We start from the raw sequence: 19,018 nt of genomic DNA on the forward strand, positions 1-19,018 counted from the left end.
TATTTTATCTTGTAAAAAAAAAATAGCATAAAACAGGCTAATGTACAGTGCATGTTAATATGTTACTTAACATGATGATAATATGATGTAAATAACATGACTGAGCAACGCGCACTAGATGGAGCCACCATGAAATGGTAGTCATGAAATGAATTCAGGTATAACGAAACAAACTCTTAAACAAGTTTCAGCAGACAGACCTATATTAGGTCATGAGATGTAAGAAGTAGATAAAAGGAAACTTAACGTAGCATCGGTGGTTCAATGGTAGAATACTCGCCTGCCACGCGGGTGGTCCGGGTTCGATTCCCGGCCGATGCATTTTTTTATTCCTGTGTTTGAGAGAATACTTTACGCGTCAGTCGAAAACAGAAAATTATCTTTTGGTATTAGGCCTATATTTTTTCCTACGAGAACTATGACTAATAATTTCTCTTGTTTCTGATCAGTGATGATTCTTTTTTTTTCTAGTCTGTTCGTTTTTTTTATGCGTCTTCTGATTTAAATCAGTCTCATGGATAATAATAATCCTGAATTTCCTCTTGAGATTTGAGGGGGCACTAGTGAATAAGGTGTATTTTTCCATGCTATCTGATGCATTTTTTAAAACATTTTTCTCTTTTCGGTGCACACGACAACATCACACGATACTTGACAGCTCCGAGCCCTGATTCCAATATCATCAAGAAAAAGAAGATGGGAAACCATGGCTCTGCGGCAGCTTTGCACCAGCATTTCGACCACTGAAAGAATATTTTCTTCTGTCCGATTCACCACTCAGTAATTTCATTTAGTCTAGAACATCACACGTAACCGTGGAGTCAAGGTAAAGACTCGGTGAGTCATGACATTAACCGGTTAAATAAAGGTCAAGACTGAGTCGCTGTTAGGCCCCTGTAAGTGTACGTTTCTCCATTAGGGCTTGTACTCTAGTAGTGTCAATCTAATTTACAAGGTGTCCGCGCGGTTAGCCTAGTGGCTGTGCGCTTCGCAACCATATGACTGGGGAAGGAGTGTCCCAGGTTCGATTCCCGTCGAAGACGAGGAATTTGAGGATCTTCCTCAGCCATTGCCAAGTTAGCCGGTCTTGGGAGCGGGTTTTGTCCGGCAGTTTATCTGGCGTTTTTCATCCCGAAAGGAGGCAAACCGGTCCCGTGAACACACACAGATCTACAGCCATAAATACTTAACCCCCATGAGGGGGCTCAACTCTCCCCAATAGGGACGGGGGAGAAAAAGGGAGGAAACTCCATACGAATAAATTAATAACTTTGCAAGGTAAAGCGCGAGGTTCTAGACTAAATTAGACTTTAGTGGCGAAATCGAGCAGAAATTTTGTAATGTTTTAATACATTGCTATTGACCTAAGTGCCATAATTACATTGTTTCTTCTACATTGGCAACGGGTTTAAAATATTCAGTTTCCAAACGAGATCACACGTATTAACTAATGAAATCCCGCATGTTAAATATTATGTAAAAATGCCAAATGCATGTTGATCAAAAGAACTCATGTATAAATAAGTAAGTTTCGAAGGACCGACCAGTATTAAGACATACGATTTCAGATACATAAAATGCTTTTAACAGTGCGTTTTTAGTGATTTAACCGTAGAATATGTGCCTGCTCGTGGACTCACGGGCTTTGATTCACGGCTGATACAGTATTTTTTAATACTCCAGACTTTGAGTAACATTTTGCGCTACACAATATTGTTTGTGATCAAATAATTATACATTCATATTAGACAAATATTTGTTTTACGTAATTAAATATTCATCTCGCACTTTATTTAAAAGCTTTTGATCATTTGTGATGGTTCATGGTTCCACTTCTTGACTTTCACAAGATTTCTATTCGAAATCTTCCCATGTAATTTGAATTGATGGATATCATACCGTTTTTGGATTAGTGGTGCTTACTTTATAGCAAACAACAATCAATCAAAAAACACCAACGTGAAGAACGTGTAGAAGAGCGCTAACCATCCAATACTTGTTTAACAAGTACAGATAGTTTAACATGATTACTATATTTGCCAACTCTGCTGCAGAATATTCCATATTTAATTATAAATATGTATAAATAACTATTGATAGTTGTAGCTTTTTTTATATAATTAACTGGGAATTTGTTTCTTAATATATTCTATGTTTCAGTACGAATGTCATAAATGGAAATTCATTTATTTCATTACTATTCAGTCCGCAGTAATGAAAGCGATTGACCATATTCACCTTTTAAGCACATTCTGAGGCTTTCGGTTTAGGTGATTACTTTACAAACGTTTCCTTCCATTTGTCATATGTACTATGAGTAACAGCTGTAACAACATTCATCAATAATAGAACTCAATTCTCTTGTGAGATTACTCATTAACCACTGTAATTAATGGTTAGCAAGTGGTCTTTTATCCTGTGATTAAATACCGTGTTAATTGTATGCACACTACTTAGTCCTGTTAAATATGGTGTAAATTGTCGAGTACACACTGCATATTAGAAATGCACACAAGATAGTACCACTATGAAAGAGTTGTCATCGAATGAATTCAGTTGTAAGGGTATGTCTAAACAAGTTTCAATAAGTTTCAACATGTTAAGATAAGGACCCTAATGCATTGAGAAATTCAGGTTGTTTAAGTCTGCTACCGTAATTAATTAGCTGGAAAGAAATGAGTGGCTAACAGTCTAAGAAAAATCCATCGTGCTTTGATGAAAAGAACAGACAAATCTTTCATCGGATCAGTAGGATACACAGTGAGCTGCTTTCCATTACTGATAGAATGATCCCAGCACCGAATGAAAGAAAAGGACTATTCAAGATAACAACGAAAAGCACGACTTCTGGAAAATTGGTGACGGTTGCAGTAATCTTAGCAAACACAACATCTTACTGACACTTCTGACTCTCATGGCTTCTTTAGAACATCAGAACTGCAGGACCTTTTTCACACAGCTGGATACAAATACCAGTAAATGATTGAACATTCTCCCCAAAGACAGTGACCCACAACACGATGATGGGCACATTTAAAGAAATGTCAAACAAATATTCCAAAAACATCCAATAGCGATGACCACTGTTCTTGCTTTTTGTTTTTTGGCTAAAGTGAATATGCTAAGCACTTGGAATCCAGCAAAACTGATGGTCTTTATGATATCTCTGCTGAATGTTTTGTAGTTTTTTTTTCAGATTTGGAATTCGGAGATATATGCTAACATCAGTGGTGCCTCATAGTAACTATCTTTAATTATAAATCACACAGTTGAAAATAACAAACCATCTCTCTCTCTATCTTTCTCTCTCTCTCTCTCTCTCTCTCTCTCTCTCTCTCTCTCTCTCTCTCTCTCACTGTTACCAATTAAGAGATCTCTCCTTGCATATCTTGCTCATCTTTTACAGAAAAGATTCTTTCAGAATCACAGCGCAGTTTCGGCCATTCCTTGCAATAAGAAGGATAATGTAAGACGCGCACATTCCAAGACAAAGGTTGTGAAACGTCACACTTAGATTTTCTTTGCTTGCATTTCTATAACTAAATGTTGACTCTCTCAGCTAGCTGGGAGAGCTCACTGGAAAATTCACGCTGTCGTTCCACAGTTTTTCTTTATTTCAGGTGTAAATAACCTGCAAAATGAATGCCGATTTCATTAACCTTAATCGACTCAGATCTAAACAAAATCATCAAAATAACAAGAGTGAAAATTTGTACTCATTCTGAAATAAAACTTCAAGTCGTTATATTAACATTTTCAAATAACTCGATTTACATAAAAACCAGCGTAAATATAAGGACACAAGCGCTTCGCTAAGTCCAAGAAAATGATGGCTAATCACTTGTCATTCATGAGAGAGAAATTCTTCAAACTTGAATCCTTTTCCCTATCCATCATCTGTAGATTAGCAAATGTTGGTAGTGATGACATTTGCTCTAGTTTAAAATGCGCAATTTTAACTTTCGTGTGTTTAAAAGAACGAGATTAAGATGTATGGCACATCCTTGCTGCAGTTATAGAGCAGGCTACATATCGTCTATCAAATGAGATCGCTTAACTGAAAAAGAACCAAAGAAAAAGAGAAATACAGAAGGAGCACTTCAGTGGTAACCTCAGAACGAATATGAAAATATGTAATATCGGTATTAGCAACTGGGACCTACAGATTATTAAAAATAAATGAAGTGCCTAATTTTGTTTAAATTTGAAACTGTAAGGTGCCACGTACAGAAGAATAAGATATGATCATTGATCACATGGACGAATGTTTCTTAATTACCAGTACCTTTTCGAAACACATTTTATCACTTTAGAACATCTTTTGGATTACACATTGACGTAGTCAGTCATCTCTAGAGTAGAAAGAAAATCATACTTGTTCGAAAGTGACTACTATTGAGTTACGTATCGTAATAAGATTGTGCCCCAGTCACTAGTTTAAAAGTCTTTTTACTACTGATATCACTCGCATTAGCAAATGTAATTACTTTTGGTTAAATATTATTAAATTGCGAAATGCGTATTGCACACTGATTTCAAATTGATTTTTAGAGATTACATAGCGCTCCCGAGATGGAACCACCATAAGAGAATTAGTTGTCGAAGCCCTACGGAATGACAAATCATAAAGTAAACAAGTTTCATTTGTATGTACTTTACGGAAGAATAATTTACGGAAGAAACGCACGCCCCCCCACGTGTGGGAACACCTGTAACCCAAGCGGGCGAGTCCCCTGGTGGATCGGGGAATGCTTTCATAGTTTACCATGAAGGGTAGGAGGGAAATAAAATACTTCCCGCGGACCCAACAGGATAGCACTTCTCTCATAGGCCGGTCTGGGGGCCTCAAAGGTGGCAGCCTCACCACCAGACTCGGGTACTGAAGGCTAATCCCCTGCACACCTTAAAATTTCACCTATTAAAAGAAATAACAAAGAGATTGCCGAACTGCCTAAATGGTTAACGACAAAGCGAGGAAAAAAGGTACATGAGATAAGGAACATGGAACATTAAATGTGTACATAGAAAAGAAAATGAATTAATAGATGAATTTAAAAATTCGGGATTGGATCTGCTAGCAGTCACAGAAACAAAAAAGAAAGGTCAAGGTTGCCAGAAAATGAAAGATGGGTATATACTTTTCTATTCAGGGGTAAATCCAAGAGAATGGGGAAAACAAGGGTTAGCTTGCATAATTAAACCAGATTTCAAAGAATATATTACTAAATGGCAACTGATAAACGAAAGGTTGTTGACAATCACTATAGATTTTAAATCAGAAAACCGAGTATTCACCGTAATTGTTGCATATGGCTCAAACGATAATGCTAATAAAGAAATTAAAGATGAATTCTTTGAACTCTTACAAAAAACAATTGAAGAAGTTCAAGGGCATATCATACTACTAGGAGACCTTAATGGCAGGGTAGGAAATCGAGTAGATGAGGAAACGAAACAAGTGTTGGGATCACAAGGAGAAATAACCCGGAATAATAATGGAGAAAGAATAATAAATCTTTGCCTTACAAACAATTTAGTAATAGCGAATACCATATTCAAGCACATAAAGAAATCCATAAGTTTACCAGTGAAGAGCCCAGTAGAAATGAAAAAAATCTATAATTGACTACGCCATCATAAGCAGATCGTACTGGAAGTATATAAAAATGCAAGAGTCTATAGAGGTTCTGAAATAGGCAGTGACCACTATTTATTAGTATTGGAAACAATCCATAAAATAGAAGTTGAAAAATGTAGAAAAAGTAGCAAGAAAATAAATGTTAAGATAAAGAACTACAAACTAAAGAAAGAAGAAACAGCCATTGAGTATAAAAGTAAAACAGAGAAGATGAAAGAAGCAGAACTTGATATATGAAGACCAAGATGTAGAAAAACTATGGTACAGATTTAAAACACTTCTTCTAGAAACAAGCAAAGAAATTTGTGGTGTATCATTAAATAATAACAGAAGAAACACAAAACACCTTGGTGGACTGAAGAACTAAAGAAGAAATTAAAAAGTAAAAGCAATTGTGGAAGAGATATATAACATCAAAGCTACAGGTTGATGTTATATATCTCTGGATATATAATGGATATATATATATATATATATATATATATATATATGAAAGGCCCATTCCTTTCATTGCATAGAATTCCATTCCATTCCTTTTATACAACAACCAAAGAAATAAAGTTAAAACCTTAGTGAAAGAAGAGAAAAGAAAATGCTGCGAAGACTTTTGGAAAGGTGGAAACAGTACTTCCAAGAATTATTGGAAGATGCAGAACATGGAAAAAATAGAATAAGAGCAAGACATGCAAGAAAAATAAAAGATCAAAGTGAGGAAATTCAAGCAAATGAACTGTTATCAGCAATAAATAAAATAACACCGGGAAAATCAATAGACCATGACCAAATAACACCAGAAATGGTAAAGAATTTAGGAACGAAAGCCATAAAATTTCTTTTACACCTATTCAATGTTCTATAGTAAAAGAATATTATTCTCAAAGACTGGGAAGTAGCAATAATAACCTATATTTATGAAAGGAGACAACCGTAAATGTGAAAACCATAGAGGAATTTCGCTTTTAAGCGTTCCAGGAAAGTTGTATGCCCATATCTAAGAAGAGAGGCTTAGGAACCAAATACAGGATACTGGACGAAATGCAATATGGCTTTCGAAAAAATAGAAGCGTAAAGGATTTATCTTCAGTCTTAGACAAATATCAGAGAAAACATTGGAATACGGAAAAGAACCACATGCATGTTTTATAGATTTTGAAAAGGCCTTTGACCGAGATCCCATACACTTAATATGGCAAACATTAAAGAAAAACAAGATACAAGATAACTTAATAGCAGCCAAACAAAGCCTCTACAAAAGTAACAGAAATTATGTAAGAACTTTTAATAATATATCAAAAGAATTTGAAACAAATGTAGGAGTGAGGCAAGGCTGTACCTCAGCCCTCTTCTCTTCATCATAGTAATGGATGAAATTTTAAAGGCATGCCAAACAAAGACAAAAAAGTTCCACCTAGGATACAGGAAACTGAAAGAAACCAGAAATTCACACATGGCTTTTGCAGATGATGTAGTGATTCTAGCAAATACAGCTGAAGATCTGCAGTATAACATCAACATTTGGTATGAAGAAACAAAGAAAAGGAATATGACCATAAATATAAATATAACTAAAACAATGATCATATCTAGAAACCAACCAAAACACATAATAAAAATAGGGAACCATCAACTGGAACAAGTTTATTCCTTTGGGATCATATATACAAGAAGATGACAGACACATAAATTAACAACAGGGTAACTAGAGGAATAAAGCTATTCTATGCAATGAAAGGCACATGCCTAAATAAGAAAGAAGTTACCCAGAATAACAAAATGGCAGTATATCGTTCAGTGTTTGTACCAACATTAACATACAGTTATGAGTCCTGGTGTTTAACAACAGGAAACACAAATAAACTACAAACAATCGAAATGAAATATCTTAGGAAAGTGGCACAAAAAACAAGATTAGACCGAATAAGAAATCAAACTATAAGAGACAGCCTTCAAGTTGCACCTCTGAACCAATTCATAACACAAGCCCAAATGAGGTGGTTTTGACATCTTAATCGAATGGAAAAAGGAAGAATAGCAAAAACTGTATACGAAAGCTAGAAAATAGGAAAAAGAAACATAGCAAAAGGAAATTAAAGAAAAATTGGAAAAGAAGGGAATTAACTGGAAATGAGCAAAATAACAAGCCTTCGACAGGACGGCATGGAAATCTCTTCGGCAAAATCTCGACGCTTAAAAGTACAAGAGATCATAGACGAAGAAGAAGACACACGCCCAGACATACTTAGAAAAGTATGTCTGGCGTGTGTCTTTCAACAACCTGTTACAAGAAATAAAAATAACCACAGACACAATATACAGGAAGAAGACAATAAAACATCAGTGGCGGCTGATAGGAGTAATATCAGAAGTGGAAGAAAACATACAAATTATAGAAATAAAAGACTCACCGTAGAGGAAAAGGATAACACAAGCCATACACCACACTTTGAAAAGTAACAATAAGAATACAATTGAAAGCTGTAAACTAAAATATGTATGTATATATGTTTATATATGTGTTATATATATGGAAACAAAGAGTGTGTGTATATGTTAACATATAGAGTTGAAAGAATAACAGTGTATTCATTAAGGAGTAAATGTAAATGGTAGATGTTTATAACAACGTAATTACCTATGTGGGCTAGAGAAATCTATCCCGTAAATGCGGAAAAAAAATTGCAATCAGGCAAAAAAAAAAAAAAAAAAAAAAAAAAACCTAACAGCGTAAACAAAATTATTGAAAAAGGAGTGTGAACATGGCTTATATATTTAGATATCTATTATATATTGTAAAAAGTGATTAACCAACATAAGAGATAATCATTCCTCATAACTGTGTATTAATGCATATTGTAAATTATAACATATTACCCAAAAACGAAATACTCATAATATGTAAAAGAATTGTAGGAATAAATAGACTCTAAGCATGTTAACCTAATATAAAAATAGATTGTAAAAGACAAGTAGTTGTAATTGAAAGACCCTACTAGTATACAAATAGATAACTGTAAAATGAAATATAAGCAATGAAATAAGCATGTTATTTCCGTAATGTATATGTTTGTAAATAGTTGTATATATTTCTCCCGAATGTACAGAGATGCTACTGTCAAAATAAAATCTAATCAGTGGTAGAATACTCATCTACCACGCGGATGGCGCCCGGGTTCGAATCCCTGGCCGATGCAGAGTTTTATGTGTGATTATTGTTTTATTTTAACCTTTGAGTGAAATAACGAACATTACCTCTTTATATTAAGATTTGTGAGGGATGAACTTCGACATGTAATCTACTTGAAAACAGCGTTTGATAATTTGTGATCGTTGATAGTTACTCTCGTACATGACGGAACAAAACTGTATTCCTCATCCTTCAATGTCATTCAATCCCAACTTAGTAGACGGCGCTTTTTCATAATAAAGAAAAATAATGATAATAAACACACGGAAATGCACGAAGCAGTTGCTTCCTCTGCTTTAACTATTCGCCTTAAAAATTCTCCTTAGACATGACTGTGTTCACTAATCATGGCTAAGTGGAAAGGATTACTGTGTGTTTCATCTCTGCGAGAATTGTCTGTTTAATTATTAATGTGCAAGAGAACTATTTATAATTGGTGGGAATATACATATTTTAAATATATTCTGTATTTTAGTGGTGAATTTAAAGAAATTCACGGGTAATAATTCTTAATTTCTTTTACAAGTGCAGTTTTATCAATCTTTGCTAGCTATGTAATGAAAATTAGGTAGAACGTTTCCAACCAATATTTGTTTAAAGAACAAAGGCGTACAAGAACAAATGCATTGATTGTAGAATATTCTTCTTTTCGACTGCACAAATATGAATGAATTATCACACTTTTTGAACTGATACATTTGCTATATAAATCAGCGATTTTTGTTTTTTAAATAAAATGTTTAAAATCATTATTTGTGCAAATGAATTTTCAAATAAAAACGAGTTCAGTAACCAATATCTCCTTTCCCCCAATATTAATATCAAATTATCAGCTGTTTATTCAGTTATTTATAGCATCCAACATAAGATGAAGTGAACTTTGCAGAGAATACTGCGTTTATGGTGCTTAGCTAGTCATTTATTATCATAATTATTTTTGATTTTCTCCTAATGCTTTTTAATAATAAAAATGATGAAAAGCAGCATCGGTTTTCGCTCATAATAAACTTAAAATGGAATATTATTATTTTGCTATGAGAACATATGTATGTACGAGGGTGGTCTGAAAAGTTCTCGGCCTCGATAGATAGATGGCAACACTAGTTAAACTGCTAATGTACGATTATCCAACTGAGAACGAACATTTTAGTAACGATGCCGATCTCCTGGAAGAAAATAACAATTTTCCATTATCTCTGATCCTGTACTTCATTTTTTAAAATGTTTTCTCCTTGCGCGATGGTGGTAATGCAGGCTCTCGCACACCAGTACAATGGCTGCAGTTATTGCCATTGATAACTTTCCTGGCTGTGATTGCTTCAAACTACGTACAAAAGAGTACAGCTTTACTGCAGCCTCTCCTTCCTGATAAATCCAGACGTAAATGTAATTGTGCTAATATCGCGTGGTGCATTTTATGTGACTTGTGTCACCGAAACTGATGGTATTGACCACGCAGAAGACCAAAAACCATTATGCGGATAAATAAAAAATATGAAATTTTAAATTTCCGATAGATAGAACAAACTAAGCAAAAAAACAACATAAAAATTCACAAAACACAAATAAACACGATAAAATAAAAAATAAAAGACAAAACAGGCACACATGTCACAAAAATATTACCTATACCAGAACAATTACTTAGAAATGTAAGAATGCACAACAATAACAAAGACTTCGAGATATTGGCGTGTGAATCAATGAACAATGTCATTCAGAACAGTGAATAATAATGTAGGACAAACAACAGCCAAAAGAAGAAATACCAACAATACTTTCAATATCAACGAGAATTCCAGCATGAGGAACAATTTCGAGTACTAGAAAGTACACGATATTGTTTTCTACCTATTGGAAATTTAAAATGAGTGATCCACCAATCGCTATCAACAGCAATGAGAACCGAACCAAAAGAAGCACAGAATGTCACGTAACGATATATAGTATACCAAGAAATCCAAAAGGATAAAGATAAGCCTTTTAAATCTTATATTTTTACATAAATTATTACCGGAATTTTCAGAATGTAGAAAATGCATAGCACAGTTACAAATAAACAAAGAAAATCTAATATTTCGATGCTAAAATAAAATCAGAGGGGAAAATGTAATTTCTAGAAGTTAGTTAAAATTGGTACATGGCTTGAAAAAGCATGAGAACAAATTAGAAGAAATAATAGCATTTATAATATTAGGGCAATTTTACCTTATTGCGGACTGCATATAAAAAATACACGAACAAAATTGGAAGATAAAACACAAAACACCAAACCATTCTACTACTACAAAACCTGCAATGTACTGGTGTTTGGTTCGAGATACCCGCCTTTCTAGTATTGGTTGTTTCATGTTTCGTTTTTTGTTTCTTGTTTGTTTGTTTGTTGTCGTTGTTGTTCGGTGGTGATTTGTTGGTTTACTGACTTTAAATTGTCGAGTTAGCTTTCGAGTACATGCCGCCTTCTAACTAAACTTTCAATAAACTGGCCACACAAAAACATCATTTAAACACATTCCGATTTCCACTTATCAAAGCAACATTTAATAATGCACACATACATTCCCAACAACCCCAGAAAACAGCACACACACAACTGCCTCCCCAAATGAATCGATGCTCGTACACCTCTTATCCCCCCCCCCAAAAAAAAAGCAGACAGACCAATAAACACACTTCCTCCAAAATATAAACTAAAAAACACATTATCTCCATCCCAAATAAGAAAAATCACACCAAAGTACATACACCTGTCCCCCCTCCCCCCCAGAAAAAAGAAATCTTCAAAGCACACGTACACACCTGTTTTAAGTAAAAAAACATGCAAACCCTTAATTAATCATAAAAATAAACTCCAATTCTCAACAGAACACACACACACACACACAACCGTAGAAGAAAGAAATACGAGGGAAAATAAACACCACCACAACAAGCAAGAACACAGTAGCAATGACATAACAACAAACTTACTTCAAGAAATACTGTTAAGAAATACGAGTAGATATACGAAATACCGAAAATATAAAGTAAACAAATCGAAATCATCACAACCGGTGATGATAATATCATAATCTTGGGAAGGGAAGGGACAGCTCTCGTCAAGTTTGTCTGACGTGAATTATTGGAAGTATTTAAGTCATCTTTGAGGTGTATGCCGTGACTTCGAAAATTTCGAAATTTTATATACGAATAAAAGTAGTACAAATCTTATCAATGGTTGCTAATTAGGAGTTTTAATGAATTACTTTTATCGGTATATTATATTTCGAAATTTTCGAAGTCACGGCGAACACCTCAAAGATGACTTTAATACTTCTATAATTAAAGTAAAGTAAAGGAAAGTAAAAGAAATGACACAACTTAGTTCAATTAAATAATATAAGTCATAAACGCAGTAGTAACCGAAATAATGTACTCCCTATTAAATAGATATCTTGAAGGAAATGATCAAGAGGACAGATTACACGTATTTGGTTAAAATAAAAATGAGTTAGTTCTGAGAATTCAGAATAACTAATTACGTAACCACTGACGAGAACCAATTAGTTCGAAATGGTAGTTTGGTCAGTGAAAGCATAATGAAACGAATTACAAATGTAGTTCGTTTGAATTGTACAATTTTAACACAATACGAATATAATAGCTGTTTGTAAAGTCACTCGTATTTTTATTAACTCGATATGAAGACAGCTAACGACACTGCAAACGTATACTTTCATAAAAACTCTGCTACGTATAAAGCTTTTAATTTCGATATATTTCATTGAAAGAAGAGTGGATATTTAATATCCAGTTCTTTCAACACGTGCAAATATTTCTCTTATTTATTGCTGTAACCTCAGTTGTATATTGAATTCTGTTCTCAACAGAATGAAAATTGAATTGTTATCCAGTTGTGTACAGAAGTAAGATGACTGATGTGCATTCAGCAATGATCAAGAGGTGGAGCCGCTATGAAATAGAGGTCATTCGTCAAAAGAACTCTGGTATAACGAACCACACATTTTTAAACAAGTTTCACTGAAGTGACCTATTTCGTGGATATGAGATTTCAGAGGCATATAAATTAATTACATTTGTCGCATCAGTGGTTCAATGGCAGATCGGAAACATGAATTTTGTAGAAAACAATATATTAGACATAGAGGTAAAAAATACTTTAACAAAAAATAATTTTTCACACATTATACAGCGATGTCAACTGAAAGATATATTCCGAGAATTACATCCAACATGTAAAGCTTATACTCATTATTCCTCCACCAATGCCTTACTGCTAGACAGAATCTACATAAGCCGATATATGGGATTAACCGTTAAGGAGGTTTGTCACTTGCCATTGACATTTAGTGACCACTATACGGTCAAGGGCAAACTTTCCCATGAGGCTAACGACAGAAATACATACACCAACAGAAACTATCCGCTCTGGAAGCTAAACAACAGTATAATCATCACAGACACATTTGCAACAGAAATAAAAAGAATATTAGACAACATAACAGAAATAGAAAATCCAGTGTATGCCTGGAACCAATTCAAAATACATTTAAAAAAGGCTGCTATACAAATAGGAAAACATTAGAAATATACAACCACCCTAGAACAAAAGAAGCATAATCAAAGAACTAACACGACAATACAACACAGACAGAACCCTCCCAGAAAATAAAATAGCTATCAACGCTCTTAAAGCAAAATTGAAACAAATAGAAATAAAAGAGACTGAAGGGGCCTGGATACGTGCAAAAGTCAGAACAATGGAACATGATGAAGGGAAGTCCAAAGCCGCTTGGCTCTTTGAAGAGCAGAGAAAACAAAAAAACACCATTCATAAAATAAAACATGAGGGGACAGAAGTCGAGGAAGATGCAAACCTCCTCCGATTCTTCCACTCACAATACACAAGTACTTTCTCCCATAAACAAAGTGACAAAACAGAAATACAAAATTTATTAAAAACCTTACCGAGATTAACAAATTCAGAAGCTGAAAGTATTGATTCACCCATTACAAAAACTGAATGCAAAAATACTATAAAGTCCCTGTCACTACACAAATCTCCAGGACCCGACGGTCTCACTGCGGGTCCTGGAGATTTGTGTAGTTCGGAAAGCATCCCAGAATATTTCAACCTCGGCTACATAACACTGATAACAAAAAATAAAGACACCACAAACCACTAACTTACAGTTTGCGTTGTTTGTCTGTGTTGAAGAGAGGCATTACACTCCTCAACACAGACTACAAAATCTTATCCAAAATCATATCACAACGAATTCAAATACACATATATAAAATAATATCAGAATCCCAAACCTGCGGCGTTAAAAACAGAAAAATAGAAGATAATATTCTGAGAGTTAGATTCATATATGAACACTACCAGGCAACACAACAACCATGCCAGTCGGTAAGTTTGGATATAGAAAAGACCTTCGATTCAGTTAGTCACCACTACATGAAAGAAGTCATTAAAGCTGCAGGTTTCGGGAAGAAATTTCAAAACTTAATGAAAACATATACAACACTGCACAGTCACGACTCATAATCAACAAGAAACTTTCTGCACCTGTTAAAATTGACTGCTCGGACAGACCGGGAGACAGCTTATGTATGATCCTATTTGCCGGATCATATCTCGTATCACCGGATCTGTTATCTTAGATCCGGTGATACGAGCGATATCGACGTGATCGACTCGTACACCGTCATCGTATCGGTGATACGATGACGATATATAATTGTGATACGAGGACATCCCGGCATAGCGGATACTCATACAGGAGAAGAAGGTAAAACAAAAGTACTAGCCTATGCCGACGATGTTACGTTAACGCTAACCACAGCCGAGTCCTTCATGATTACTTGTAATATATTTAAATCTTTTGAATAGGCATCCGCATTAAAACTCAACTTTCATAAATGTCACGCGATGTTCGTCGGCAGGTGGGCAAATAAGCCAACCGTGCCGAACGAAATTAAATTCAATGAACACCTTCCTCATTTAGAAATCACCACAGGGGACCAAACCCATCATAACAAGCAATGGGAAGTAGCTCATAACAAAATCACAAAAGAAAACATTTCACAAATGAGACCCAGACAATTATCAGTTAGAAGCAGGGCAAAAATATGTAACCAGTTTTTACTATCAAAAATATAAAAATATGGTACCTTGTAGCCAACATTAATTACAATGGCAACAAAGTTGACAAAATTCACAGAGAATGTGCAAAATGTATTTGGGATTCGAAATACGAACCCATACGAAGGTGTACAATATTTCATTATATAGAAACTGGAGGACTTGGTTTAATAAATGTACATTTAAAAACTCTAAGTGCAGAGCAAAACTCATAGAGAGAGCTTACTCAGAACAAAAAGCATGGAGTGCATATGTCATGCACTACATGCAAAGAATAATGCCCCACCAAATAATTTGTTCCCTTCCGCAATCGAATGGCAAAATACCAAAAATGTTCATTGAAGTTGCGGAGGGGTACAAATTCATTAATAACCATATAGAAATAAAAGATATCCTCAAAATGAAACCGAAAATCTCACGCGAGCAGTTATACCACCACAACAACACCGAGAGTTTGAAAAAGGTAAAATTAAATTATCCAATGTACTCAAAAAAGCATTCAGATTACCTATATACCCTAAATTAAAAACATTTTATTACAAGGTCTACCACGCTTGCCTACCCACACATACGTATACAAAGGTATTCCACTCCAAGTCCCAGCCAAATGTTACTTCTGCCCTGAACCAGAAACACTATATCACCTAATGTTATACTGCCCCCATACTTCTCCAATATGGAACACTGTTCAGAAATTCATAAAACACAAAGAACCGGTCACAGAACACACAGTATTCTGGCAAAAGGACGGAAACATAACAATAACCGAAGCAATTATAATTATTCCATAAATTCTGTCACATACAGATGTGGCAGAATTTATGGAAGAGATACAGGCCCAGATATAATGCAAAAACTCAACAAACTAAATGAAATCATAACAGACATAATAAACAGAAAAAAGATAACAAACAATGGCGGAAGACAGGCCTTATCTCTGAAGAATATGAAGAAAACATACAAATAATGGAAATAAAAGCCCCACCATAAAGAAAAACACATGAAAACAAGCCAATACAATTCACTCTGAAAGGAAAAATAACTGAATAGAAAATTAAACACATAATGTAAATATGTATATGTAAGTGTAGAAATATTTTATAGTAATGAACATATCTATTTGCATAAGAGGAAGTATATGTCTTTTGATATTCAGATAAGGTAAAAATATTGTTATATTTCAACGTGTAATTTATGTTAAATGGCAAAATAAATGCCCAAAAGATTGCACAGGACTCTAGGTGAAAATTGATATTGGGCATGTTATCATGTTGTAAATGAAAATTGTTAACTGAAATAAGCATGCTATGTACTTATTGTATATATGTAAATAGTTCGTCCGAATGTATATAGATGCTTTTGATAAAATAAAATATTATCAATCGTAGAATACTCACCTACCACGCGGATAGCCCGGGTTCGATTCTCCGCCGATACAGTTATTTTTTTAAAATTCTGTTTAAAATTTTAAATACTGTTTATAATCAGTGTTTAATAATCTCCGATCATTGAAGTGCACAGTATTTTGTATTTGAAATCTTCCAGTGGAATTCAATTTCGCGGATAATAATACTTCTATAGAAAAGGGATACCTCCTTGTTGTTGGATTAACAAACAAACAATACCAACAAGGTGGAAGAGCACTAATATGGCACACGCCTTCAGCTAAATGACAAAATTACAACTTTTATCAACTGCAATAAATTTTGCAAAGAAACAAAGATTAATTATACAAATTAAAAAGAAATATTCGTAATTTGAAATTTGCATTTAGCTCGGAATGTATTTATAAATATATTCGGTATTTTAGACGTAATTTAAAGAAATAAAGTGTATTTATTTTATTATTATTTCTGCAATAAATGTTTTTGTTCACAATTTTTTCTCTGAATTTCTTCACAAGTGAGCAATAAACAAAAGTTTATCGCTCAATTGTGAAGAAATTCAGAGAACAGCAGATTACCTCACAAACGTTTCCTTTTTCTGTCACATTCGCTTTGAGAAACTGAAAGATCAAGCCATTCGGCACTCATAAAAGTAACTTTCCTATTGAAGACCACTATTTTAGGTACAGATTAAAGAATTTTTAAAATATTTACACAGTACTTAATTCTCTTGCTGAATAAACATTGAACATTGACAAACATATCTTAACGGATCTGCATTAGGTAAGTCAGAAGGTAAAACGTTGTGTCGCGGGGTATCGGTGGTTTAGTGGCGGATTTAATTCGATTCCCTCTCGGTGCATTGGATGTTTTTTACTCTTGCCTTTAAGTAACATACGGCTTCACAATGCCTTATTGGTAAGATAAAAATTATTTCCTGATGTTAGTGGTTTCCTGATCTTTGTCGTACGAAATAACGTTTGACTAGGAAGCTCTTTGTAATCATCATTTGATAAATATCCTCTTTTATGATCATTGATGATTTTATTATTTTCAGCTTTAAATATTTTTTGTATTCTGCATGTTCCGATTCATATTCAATCTCATGGATAACAATAAAGTTGATTTTTTACTTCTTTTCAAATTTTGACATCAACGGCGGCTCATAGTAACTATCTTCAATGAAAAATCACACACTTTAGACAGATAGTTTAGACGCATCCACGGTTATATCGCGCGCATCATCCCGATAAATATCAGCACAAGCTTCGCTACGATCGGTAAGTGGTCGTTCATACGGCTTTGAATATGGAAATTCCTTAGTTCACAAATCCGTACTTAGGCGAAGGGTGTTCTATTTAGTCGTGAAGTTTTAGAGCAGAGACAGGTTGGCGTTTCAATAGTGGTAACAGAGACTGAGGATCGTATCTAGACATTACCCACGACAGTAATTGTTCTCTCGTATGGATTTTGCTACATTAATGTTTTAATATGTACGTGGATTTAAAAAGAAGAGATATTTCATATCCCACATTGTAATAATACTACTTGGCCAATTGAAGCCTTGAGGCCTTTTGTTCAATGTATAGGTATATTATAAGTAAAAGTTTCTAAATAAGAAATGTTTACCGCTTATTAAATATGATATCTCTCTTTTCAGTAGTGTCTACTTACATACGATGATTACTTTGTTGTTGTTTCTCTGGTCATGGCTTTGAAATTTTATTTCTTTATTAGCCAGTGCAAACTATTGGCTAAAAGTGGTATTTTTGAGAATGAAAAATATTGATAACATATCAATGGACTATTTTATCTTGTAAAATAATATAAAACAGGATTATATGCACTGCATGTTAATTGATAATATGATGTAGACTGAGCAATGCGCACTAGAAGGAGCCACTGTGGTAGTCATAGTAGTTGGTAGTATGACTACAACGGTAGTCATCAAATGAATTCAGGTATAACGAAACAAACTCTTAAACAAAATTCAGCAGACAGACCTATATTAGGTCATGAGATGTAAACAGTAGATAAAAGAAAATGAAGCGTAGCATGGGTGGTTCAATGTAGAATACTCACCTTTCACGCAGGTGGTTCGGGTTCAATTCCCAGCGAATGCACTTTTTTTCTTCCTGTCTTTGAGAAAATACCTTAAGGCCTTTTGGTAATTTCTCTTGTTTCTTATCGGTGATGATTCCTATTTTTTCCCTAGTTTGTACGCTTTCTTTTTCTTGGTCTTTTTGATTTCAATCAGTCTCATAGAAAATAATCCTGAATTGCTTCTTGAGCACCTTATTGCCAGTGATTTGAGAAGGCACTGGTTCATAAGTTGCATTTTCCAATGCTATCTGATGCATGTTTTAAAACATTCTTCTCTTCTCGATGTCTGAGCTACATTTTCAAGAATCTGAAATATTGTGCATTACAACAGCACACGATACTTGACGGCTCCAATCCCTGATTCCACTGGCACCGAGAAAGAGGCGATGGGAAACCATGGCTCTGCGGCAGTTTCCACCAGCATTTCGACATGAAAGAATATTTTCTTCTGTCCGATTCATCCTCAGAATTCTCATTTAGTCGGCCAGTTATGGTCAAGACTGGTTGGGTCATGACTTTGACCGACTATATCAAGGTCATATTTCAGTCGCGGTTACGCC

At 34.5% G+C, this 19,018-nt stretch overlaps 1 non-coding gene across 1 annotated transcript; it reads left to right on the forward strand.

The window, feature by feature from the left end:
- The first annotated feature begins 250 nt into the window (after positions 1-250).
- On the forward strand, positions 251-321 carry TRNAG-GCC (transfer RNA glycine (anticodon GCC)). Its single transcript has one exon. It is a non-coding gene; the product is annotated as a tRNA-Gly (tRNA).
- The last annotated feature ends 18,697 nt before the right edge of the window (positions 322-19,018 follow it).

This window comes from Typopeltis vanoorti, chromosome 17 (genome assembly GCF_054136105.1).
Source record: "Typopeltis vanoorti isolate ZY-2024b chromosome 17, IOZ_Tvanoo_1.0, whole genome shotgun sequence".
Classification (NCBI taxonomy): Eukaryota; Metazoa; Arthropoda; class Arachnida; order Uropygi; family Thelyphonidae; genus Typopeltis; species Typopeltis vanoorti.